The following is a 12,092-nucleotide window of genomic DNA, read 5'->3' as shown; positions in this document are numbered from 1 at the left end:
CAATGTACCTAACTTACGTAATTGTCCTTCAATATCATATAATCTTTTTCTTTCTTTTCTTTTAAAATCATAAACTTTCTTATACAAAATATTTCCATTCTCCAATATACCAATAAAACTCGCATCAAAGGTACCTTCATCTCGCGAGAGTACCTCCTCTTTTGTACCTCCATAATCTCGCTTTACAGTGGTACCTCCCCAAAATCCTTAAATCCTTCAACAATCTTCGGCAATGGTTTCTTCCTCAACCTATCTCGATTCCATTCATGGTTAGGAGGTACTGTTAGAAATTGTACATCTTTCCTCCTAGCTTCGCTCCGTACCCTTGCATAAGCAAAACCATCGTCAAGTATTTTTGTTTCCATCCGTGTTGCCATAATATAAGGTTGTCCTAAAATCAACGGATAAGACGTTGTATCTTGAACAAAGAAATATTGCTCTGTCGCAACATCCCCAATTCAAATTTTGACATGTGGACAAGCTCCATATATTTCACCCCATGTATTATTAGCTGCTCGTATTGCCCTTCCATGTTCCATATCAATTGGCCATTTTTGCTTCTTATAAAGATCTTTAGACATGAGATTTATTTCAGAACCATTTTAATGATAGTAATAGTTGGAGCCATATTTTGAGTTTCTAGACGAATTTTTAGTTCAAAATTATTATAAGTGTGTGTTATTAAGTTAAGAAGCTATAGATGAAATTTTCATGGTATTTGAGTACTTATTTTGTGAGATATGAAGAAATTAGCATGAGCGTGTAAGTAAGCTACGGTTTAAAGCTACTGTTAGGGTTTTGGCGATATCTCAAGATCCGAAATGAATTTGCAGTTGATTATTTTTGTGAAAGTTTTTGAAAGTATATTAGTACTTCATATAAAATTTAGAATTGTTTTGATGGTCCGATCATGAGATATGAGTTGTTGAAGTTCAGAAAACATCTCTCATAAAGATATATAAGGTTTTAAGATCTTTATCATACATTTGGGTGTTTTCTTGGTACTTGGGCTTGTGTTTTGATGTAATTTCTCAAAAAGAAAAAATATTATATTTATTAACTTGGTTTTTTATATCTTAGACTTGATTGAGTATTTAATAGCAGCCCGAAGCTCAGCGCTTTCTTGAGACAAACTCTCTCTACCCCGACAACGTACCAAAGGCATTTATAGCAATAAGACATGACAACCACTCTTATAGATTGGACACCATTGATTGCATGGGGCATGCTTTAGATTTTATAATGACCATCTTACTACCACTACTCTTTTTTAAATACTTCATTCTCTATAAATAATGTAAAAAAAATTCAAAATGAATCAAAATCAACTTGAAAAAAAGAATGAAACAAAACTTGAAAGACAAGCAAAACAAAGTGAAAGGTGGTAATTAACCTACTTGTATATTTATCCTATTATAATTTTAAATACAATGAGGCAGATAGTGGTGTAAATTATATAATGTCTTCAAATTTTTGTATAATATCACCACAATTTTCTTACAAGAATATAGGCTTTGGCAGATTCAAGGACATTACATGCATACAAAGTAAGTTCTAGATAGTGAATGCAAAACCATTGCATCCACTTCCTATTTAAAATTCTATTACAAAATAAAATCTATAGAGTTTTAATAATTTCATAAATTTTGAGCTTTAGTAGCAAAGATAAGTAAATATATTCTACATTATACCTCTTCATGAGGTAGTCCACTAGTTGTACTTTCTTCTTAGATGTTAATATGTTATTTTCATCATAAGCTCAACTTTTCATACATCCATAACATCAATCATATAAACTACTGGACAAGATGTTGTTCCTACATCCCTCAACGTTGATAGAGATTTTGCTATAAATGTCATTAAAAACATGTTTAAAATCTTCATTAGTCCAATTACTAGTCTTTCAAATACTTCTTAAATCAACTCTTGATGGTAGCCATATCTTAACCATTTCAAGATATGCCTTTATAATCCTAACCTAATCAAATTGTAAGAAGGAAATGTAATCCTCAATAATAGGAAATCTTGAAGGAATTGGTAGTCAACAACAAGAAAGTAAGAAGTTACAAAAAGTTTATACTCCTCTTCTATAATTAATCATAGAGTTTTTAAAGTGGCTACTTACTCAATCCATTAGCTGCATGATTTGATGTTTTGAAGCATGCATGTATAGCTAGAAAAGATGCACCAACTTTAAAATATAATCCACATTGGTATATATTTTTCTTCTAATATATTGTAGCTAATTCTCGCCTTGCATCTTCCAAAATTTTGTATAGTCCACCTAATCACGTAACTAATATTAACCATTATTGAAATTGTTTTAGGTTAATTCATCACTACTATCATTGTAGCTCTTTTCTTCATTAGATTTGGTGTCAAAGAATATTTTATGGCTAGCTAAATCCATAATATGCTTTATATTAAAATCTAAATATATTTTATGATTTTTATAAAAAAATAATATTAAAAGAATAGATTCTAAAAAAAAGTGATTATTCTTAATTGATTCATAATAATATCTTAGATATTTGGATCCTATGTACTGAAATATCTAAGAAATTTCTATATTTTTGTTATTAGATACCAACACTAATAGATCACATTATATTGTTTAAATAAGAAGAAGAATAAATATGATGTTGAAATTTTCTCTTCTAAAAATAATAATATTTTCAAAAAAAATATTGCCAACTTGCCTCTAACTCTAAACTATATTCAAATCTATATGTATACATATTTTATATTCTACTATATTTAAATTTATACATAGCCTATAATTATTTTTTAAAAAAGATATACTTATTAATATATAAGTATATTTTTTATATATTTTATATATTAAAAAATAAAATAAAATAATGTACAAAAGATTAATAACTATTGAATTTTAGGAATAGAAATTAATTTTTTTTCAACTTACATTGGACAATTAAACTTGTAACAAGTTATTTTGAATCAAGCTAAATTGGGCCGGTGATTGATAGCAATAACTTGGAACAAAAGACACACATATATGTTATTGGAAATAAGAAATTACTATGTTGCAGCTTACTATGGTTGGATATATTTGGAATGGTTTAGGATTTGGAATTTAGATTTAGTTGCTTGTGTATCAACATATCAATTGAATCTATGTAGTCTATTTAGAGCATAAAATGTAGCTGATGATCTCTATGCTATTTACTATAGACTACAGTATATAGTCTTTGAAATGTAGTGGAGAAAAGTTGTTTATCTTCTTCCCTTCTTTTTATATAAGAAATATAATACTATCAATAAACTCACTACTTAAGTTTGTGTTTATATATATATGCATATTACTTCTACTAACTCTTATCTCTTTTTCTCTAAAATATTTTGAATACATTATCAACACAATTACTTTTATGCTTTGGTCTTGGTTCTTAAAAACTTATGTATACTTTATTCGTTGTTTTTTCTTCAATTTCTTTTTCTTCTTCTTATATTGCTATAGTTGCTTTTGTTGTACCGCTAATGTTGTTGCTGTCCTCTACTACAGATTATCGCACCCTGCTCACAAACTACCACCTTGTCACTGATTGTCGTTGATTGTTGCTGATTGATGTATCTTGCTGCTGATTGTCGTTGATTGTTGCTGATTGATGTATCTTGCTGCTGATTGTCGTCAATTGCCGTATCTTGCCATTGACTACCATTGACTCACACAACCTGTCACAGATCCTTATTTTTGAAAAAAAAACAAAACAAAAAAATAAAATAATTTTTTTTTTTTTTTAATATTTTTGATTTAAAATTTCAACTTTATCATTTTATTTGGCTTTATATTTAAAGGTGCATTTTATTCAACTTTTTCTACTTAAAATCATATTTTTATTTAAAAATTTATTTATAATGAGTGTTTCAACAATTTCAATTGCCTCTACTAAGTTTTCAACTATCACCATTGCATTCCAACATTTTGAAGCTCTTTTATTTTCACAATTGGCTACTGATGGAAACAATTATCTATTACAAGAAAAAATAGAAAAAAGAAAATTTATTTATAAAACAACTATCAGATGTAATTCAATTTGAAGAATCTCCTACTATAAGTACTTCAGTTTTTATTGCTATTTGATGGAAAGTACTTCTTCTCCTTTGTCAACATCTTATATTTTCATTGCAACATCAATATTTAGAATTAGAAGTTCGAGCCAAGCTCTACAAAAATCTTAAATCCAGGTTTGATCATCAAAAGATCATTTTCCTTCCATGTGCATGTCTTAATTGGACACATTTATGTATCTTGGATTCTTCAAATTTAAATGCTTTCAATAATAAAATGTATCATATTATCTAAGAACTATGGTTATATGGAAAAAGCATCTTTGAAGAAGAAATGATCAAGAAAATTCTCTCTATATTTCCTCCTATATTTGCTGTGCTTGCACAACAATATATAAATATGAAATTTTAGAATCTTCTTGTTATCATATCCTATCTTTTTCTTGTAGAGACATAAAATGAGCTACTCTAATATAATGCAAAGCTTGTCCTATTGGAACCACAGTTCCAAAATCTCATATACATAATATTCCAAAGTCTAAGAAACAACTACACAAACATGAAAAAAATGTTTGTAAGTACCAAATCAATCATGGTCATGACCATTTTCGTCCATATAGAAAGAATAAATATTCTATAACTAATTATAGTAATAAATAAAAATTAAAGATACATTCTTACCATAAATATGGAATGATTGGATATTTGGCACATATGTGCCATACTTTAGAATACTTTGTTAAAATGAGGCTTATAAAGTTCATACTAAAGATACGTCCATGGATTCAATTGCTGTTGATGATTTAGAAGCTTATATGAATAAAAAAACCTCTAATGCAAAATCAAATGATGCGCTTATTAATTTTACAATAATACATTCTATCCTACAAAATAAATGGATTTTTATTGAAAAATCTTCAATCTAGCAAACTAAAATTTTGATGACTATAGATAGAACAAATGCATTTCGTTTCCAAGAAGGAATAACAATTGTAAAATTGCTTGTGAGCTCTATCATAAAATATAAACATACAATATTTGCACCCTCAGTACCTCAGAGTCTAATTAGCTACCAAGATGTGTGTGTCAATAATTATCACCTTTCAACCACAATTCTAGATAGGCTGGAGGTTTTGGTCATTGAACAAAATCATTAAGTTGTAGAAAAAACATTTGATGTGACAAGTGGTTTATATTGGATTACAATCTAGCCTCTTATTATATTTAATTTTGCATCATCTATGACAGAGAGTCACATTTTTTTTTTGAAATAGACGATTGAGACATCCAAGATCTATATTATTTTGAAAGATAATTCTATGTATAACTAGGCATAATTTAAGACCTCCAGATATAGATTCTATGGAATTATGTTGTATATGTATGAAAGGTAAGATGATTACTTAGCCTTTAAGTTAGAAACTTCTATAAGAATTACTATCAATGCTTGAAAAGTTGCATCGTGATATTTGTAGTCCTATTAATCTAATATCTAAACCATTTCATTACTTTTTTATTCTTATTGATGCATCAAGCAAACAATCATATATTTCATTATTATCATCTTGAACATATTCATATAAAACATAATATGTCAACTTGAAGTGTAACATGCTATAGAAGAAATAATTATATAGATAGTTAGAACCATAGAAGTTTTTAGAATTAAGGTTAGGTTAGTGGACTAGATAGGACCTACCATAGAATATTCTAGAAGAATTTAATGTAATTATTTAGCAAGGGCCTATGATAGAATCTTCTAGAAAAGACTTAAGGTATTTATCTAGATAGAGCCCACTATAGAACCTTCTAAAAAAAAAAATTAAGGCAATTATTTAGATAGAGCCTATCACCTAGAAATATTTTAGAAAGTCAAGTGTAGTAGAATAAGATATAAATAAGACTATCTAGGGCCTTCTAAGACATCTAGTCAAGTATAACTTCGAACCCTTTTTCTTAATAAAGTTAATTTTGAATCTTTTTGTTCAAATCTGTTATGTTCTCTTTTTGTTTGCTCAATTTCATCTTTCATGTCCTATTCTATTTAATTTTATTTGATTTTATTCTAATTTATTTTGTCATATTTTGTGATGAAGCCTTAAGTTGTTGTGGATTGGAAGGATCTTTGATTTTTAAGATAGCAAGTGTTAGATTGTTTACTTTTGTTAGCGTGTCAATAGTCATCATTTAGTCCAATGTCAGTTATTGTGGTCATATTAGATACTCTGTTGTGGCTACTATGAGCTACTTTTAAAAATTCAATCAAGAGGTAAAAAGGTATTACAATAGTGGAATCAAACGGAGAAATTATAGTATAAGAGACCTAACAGAGCAATCCCAAATAGAGGCTCAAATACAACACCTCTTAGGCTAGATAGCTACTTTGCACAAGCAAATAGAAGCTGTGAGGATAAGAAAGTCGACATTGACTAGGTTGAAATGAAATAAGCTTAGTACATATTCTAGAACTTCAAGACAAGAAGATATATGTCAATGGCTCTTCAAAATGCAACAATAATTCTAACTATTTAAAGTAAATACCACTGAAAGAATTATATATGCAGCTAGTTATTTGAGAGATATAGCAACCATTTGGTGGCAACATGTAAAAGATACAAATTGGAAGAAGGTGCATAAACTTGTGGGATCTATATCAAAAAGATAGTGACAAAATAGAAGAAAGTATGTATATTCAAAAAAGAACTGGAATGATTATTGCCAAAGACTAAAAAATATGAGACTCTTTAAACTAGACTAAAAGTAAGAAAGGAATTGACAAGAGTGAAGAAGGCTTCACTCTTATCTCTACATATACTATCTAACTAGGAGCTATGTGGTGGTGTTCTATAAGACCTTTAATATCTGTTGATTTTGTAAGACACATGCCTTAACTTACAAGGCAAGTTTTTCTATATGTGGACTATATAGTTAGCTTGGTCTTCAAGTTAATAATATATGTGGCACATAGCCAACTTGTTGACCACGTTTCTAACCCAAAAAGTCAATTATAGACAACTATAAAGTCAAAGTAGCATCTAAAAAGCTTCTAAAAAGCTTCTATAGAAGATATTATAGAATTAACTTATTTTTACCTACTTCTAATTATTTCTACCTATTTATACATATATTTACTAGCTTATATATGTATGTCTGTGATATAACATCGAGTTCAAAGTTATGGAGCTTAAGGTGGATTTTGTGATTGAGAGGAGTTTGAAATTGAGTTTAGGGATCAATTTTGGCCCCTCAATGCCAAAAAGATAACATGCAATTAGTTAGCAAATCTTATACAAGTCAGATTATGTCTCTTGATTCAAGTTCCTATCTCTCCAAATTAGCAATGTTTCAGAGGTGAAGATGATGGATGGATTCCTATGAGGTTTGAAATCTGGAGTCTAGCAAGAAGTGGAACTAGAAGATCTACAAACATTTGAAGAAGTAATTTGGATTGCAGAGATGGTCAGTGCCATAGATTTTAGAAATTATGAAGCACGACCTATATCACAAAGTCTTATACTACTTTCTAATATTATCGCATAACAATCAACACCAATGGAGATTAATACCTTACATGAATCATTGACATCACAAAGATGATAAATATTGGTGCAAAAAGAATTGTATTTTTATTGTTGAAAGCCAGGCCATTAGATCAAAGGTTGTCCAAAATATCAAAGTACAAGTACCAGCAAGATAAGGCAAATTTTTAGTCTTGAAACTCATCAATCTAATAATGAATCAGAATAGGAAAATGGAACTCTCCAATAAAGGTGCTAGAGGCCAATACTAGAAGTAACTATTGTCTCTTAGAGACAAATGGCATAGCCTTGGATAAATATAAAAAGAATTGACTAGTGCTTCTAATAGGACTACTAATAAGACAACCATGTTAAGTGCTTATAGATTGTGGTTCTACAAAAAATTGCATCTCAACTAAAATTATCAATCAGCTTAGAATTAAAACCATGGAAATGAAGGGATGAAGTATATATCTTATTAATGACTAAGAGAATGTATTGAGTGAGATGCAAGAAGAAGAAACCTTGAGATTAACAGACACCTACGACTTAAGAGAGAGATTCAAGGTGATAAAGCTAAAATATGATGTTATCCTTGGTATGCCATGGCTAGTAATAAGAAATAAGAAAGTCAATTGAATAGCAAAGATAATTTCTTTTAAAGATGGAAGATGCAACATGACTCTTTGTACCTCCACATCAATTGAAGATGAAAGATAGCTTGTAACCAAAGACTTACTTGTAGGGACAACCTTTACGAAGAAACAACTACAACATGAGCAACCAATATATATAGTGGTTTCAAATCTCATATTAATGGTAGGAAAGATAGACAAAGGAATAAAAGAGGCAGAGCAATTCATATAAGAATATCAAAATGTCTTTCTAACTAATTTACTTAGTGGCATACTTCTTAATCGAAGTGCCCTCTTTCAAATACAACTATTGTTTGGAGCCAAATAAGCAAGTCGACTAATTTATCTCCTAGCACCAAAAAAACTTAAAGAATTGTAGAAGATATTAGAAAAACTCTTGAAAAAAGGCCTTATTTGAAAAATTACATCACTATGGAAAGCACATGTATTCTTTGTATCTAAAAAAGATGGTGGACTTTGTCTTTGCATTGACTATTGAGGTCTCAATAAATAGACTTATTTGAAATGCATATCCACTTCTATACATGGATGATCTTCTTGATCAATTTTAAGATGTAACCATCTTTAGTAAATAGGATCTTCAAAGTAGCTATTAATAAATACCTATTGTAAAAGAAGATGTGAAAAAGATGGCATTTTCTATGCACTATGGACATCTTGAATGGCTGGTTTTATTCTTTAGCTTCACCAATGCTCTAGCCCCTTTCATAGGTCACATGCATAAATAGTTTCAACATGTTTTGGACAAGTATATAATTGTCTTCATTGATGATAACTTTGTATATAGTAAAATCTTTAAAGAGCATAAACAACACATACAAGAGATACTATGTTGATAGCAAAATAATCACTTTTATTGGAGGCAATCAAAATATAAACTTTGGAAGTGAAAAGTAACCTTTTTGGAGTATGTGGTGTCCTCTAAAGGCATATGTATGGAACAAAATAAGATAAAAGTAGTGGAAGATTAGCCAACCTCCAAGAATGCTTCTAAAGTTCATTCATTTTTAAGCCTTGCTAGATATTATCTCCATTTTGTTTAGCAATTTGCTCACATTACTATCTCATTGACAATTCTATTAGATGAGGGTGACTCATTTGAATAGAAACTAGAGTAGCAAAATGTCTTTGTAAAGTTGAAGGAGGCACTCATTACTGCTCAAATATTGCAATTGTATGATTATAATCTCTCTTGTATGCTTGACATTGATGCTTCTGACTTTGTTATTAGAACGGTCATACAATAAGACTTTAATAGGGGCCTTCAATTTGTGGCGTATAAATCAGACAAGTTCAAAAGGGTAAAGTAAAATTATTTTATACTTGATTGAAAACAATTAGCAATTATACATGCCACAAAGATGTGGCAACACTATCTATTGGAAAAACTAGTGGTTATTTGGACTGACCATTGACCCTTGCTATATGATTTGCATCTGAAAAATATAAAATTATGCCATCATCGTTAAGAAAAATAGCTGTAGCTTTTTGATATCTTGCTTTATTGAAGAAAAAAAGTCTAAAAGCTACAAACACTTAACATGAACAAGGATTACACTCTAAGAGAAGTATCTAGAAAGATAATTCTTACTTCCAACACTTTTTACTGATAAGTGGTGGTTTCCTTACTAATGAGGCAACTTCTATCCCTTTGATATTATATCCATTTCTATTTTATCAAACTAAATCCTGTGTACCAACATAGTAACTTTTTTTAACTCTTTGATGCCTTTTGACTATTAACAACATATTATGCTTAATCACCACTTATAAGTAAGTGTGAACCTCGTCCAATTTGGTATTTTTACATATGCAATACAATCAAAGGTCCTCATATAGGAAATGTAAGGTTGTCTCCCACTCCAAGCTTCTTGTAGTATCATTGATACAAGAGCACTTGTTAGATACTTATTTCTTTTATACACTGCATTCACCACAGCTTTCGTCTAAAATTTATAGACAAGATTTTACACATAAAGCATGTTGTTTGCCATCTCTATAATGGTTAAATTTGCCCTTTCAAGAATACCATTTTATTGTGGAGTATATGGAGTTGTGGTTTGTCTAACAATTCCTTCATTCAAATAAACATTCAATTTCTTAGATATGTACTCACCTCTATTATCTATATGTAGCACCTTGATTTTGCATTCACTTTATTTTTCAACAAGTGCTTTAAACTCTTTAAATCTCCAAAACCATTCACTCTTGGCTTTAAGAATAGAGATCCAAATCTTTCTTGAATAATCATCAATGAAAGTGAGAAAATACCTTGATCTTCCAATACTTGTGTTCTTCATAGGTCCACATACATCCGAATGGACAATCTCTAGCAACTTGTTAGCACATGTTGCCATACTCCTTGAAAATGAGGCCCTTTGTTGTTTGCCTTGCATGCATCCTTCATATGTAAGTTGTTTTGCATTTTGGCTTATATTACCAAGATCTAAGCTATTTACCATAGATTTGAGCTCTCTCATGATCTTCACATTCAAATGGTCAAGGCAACAATATCATATATTCAACTTGTCTTAGTTTGATGTAAACTCAGTAAATATAGCTACATCCACTCTATTCACCTACTTACAAATGAGGTAGTACAAATTTCCCTCTTTGAAGCCTTTAAAGACCTTGTCTCCACTCAATGTTCTTACAAAACATCCATTCATATCAAATTAAATTTTAAAACCTTTCATTACATATCTACTTACCGAAACTAAGTTTTGCTTCATCTTACGCATATGAAGGATGTTTTTTAATCTGATCCTATTCGTTTGACCATTCACAAATACCTCCATAATAATAGAGCCAATTCCAATAGCTTCACATGTGCCACTATCTGCCAATACCACGTTTGATATTAGAATAGCTTCATAAGTGTTAAATGAATACTTATAAGGTGTCATATGCTTGGAACAACCTGAATCTATAATCTCTCTTGACATGGCAGCCATAGAATTTCCAATTGTTGCCATGAATACATAATCTTATCCTCTAAACTCATCTTGCATATTATTTATATTCTCCTTCTTTATCTTTTTGCCTTTGTAGCAATTTTGAGCAAAATGGCCTACTTTGCCAGAAATGAAGCAAGATTTGATATTATCTCATTAATTTGGATAGTTGTCCATGCCTTGATATAAATAGAATGCTAAATCTTCACTTAGGGGCTCTTTTTCTTTTTCCTTGGTTATTTCATCGATAAGTCTTACTGTCACATAGTCCATTGTAAGCTCTTTTAGCTTAATAGACTCCAATGCCATAATGACGTAGTTATAGGATTTGAGAAGGTTCATCAGTAAGATCATGACAATATCACTTTTTTCTAAAGGCTTGTCAACAATTGCTAGTTGGTTTGTAAGAGCCTTTACCTTATTAACATGAGCCATGAGATCTTCACCTTCTTCCATCTTGCAAGTCAAGAACTTCCTCCTTGAATAGATGATCTAAGATAATTTCATATTCTCATAAATATTGCAAAGAGTCTTTTATACTTCTGTAAGTCCTTTACAAGAAATAATGTGGGAGAAGTTGGCTTCATCTATATTAGTTGCAATCAATCCAAAAGCCTTCTTTTTACAATATTTGAACTCCTTCTTCTCCTTCATATCAACATCTATGCTTGAAGCCTCTTTAATTTCATCTAAAATATCCCAAAGATCTAAAGATGCAAACAAAAGCTCTAATTTTACCTTTCAATGGTAGAAATTTTTACCTCTAAACTTCTCAATAACTCTCAATCCCTCACCCTCAGTTGAAGCCACGTATAAAGAAGAGTTGTATCAAAAAAGATTTTAAGAAGAAGTCCTATTGCTCTCAAAATCAGTAAGAAAGATTTGCTGCCTTGGAATCACAAAATCCTTCTTTGTGAACAAACTAGTATTCTTAC

The sequence above is a fragment of the Physcomitrium patens genome, chromosome 20, assembly GCF_059467195.1.
Source record: "Physcomitrium patens ecotype Gransden chromosome 20, ASM5946719v1, whole genome shotgun sequence".
In the NCBI taxonomy this organism is placed as follows: Eukaryota; Viridiplantae; Streptophyta; class Bryopsida; order Funariales; family Funariaceae; genus Physcomitrium; species Physcomitrium patens.
This window is presented reverse-complemented; position numbering follows the sequence as displayed.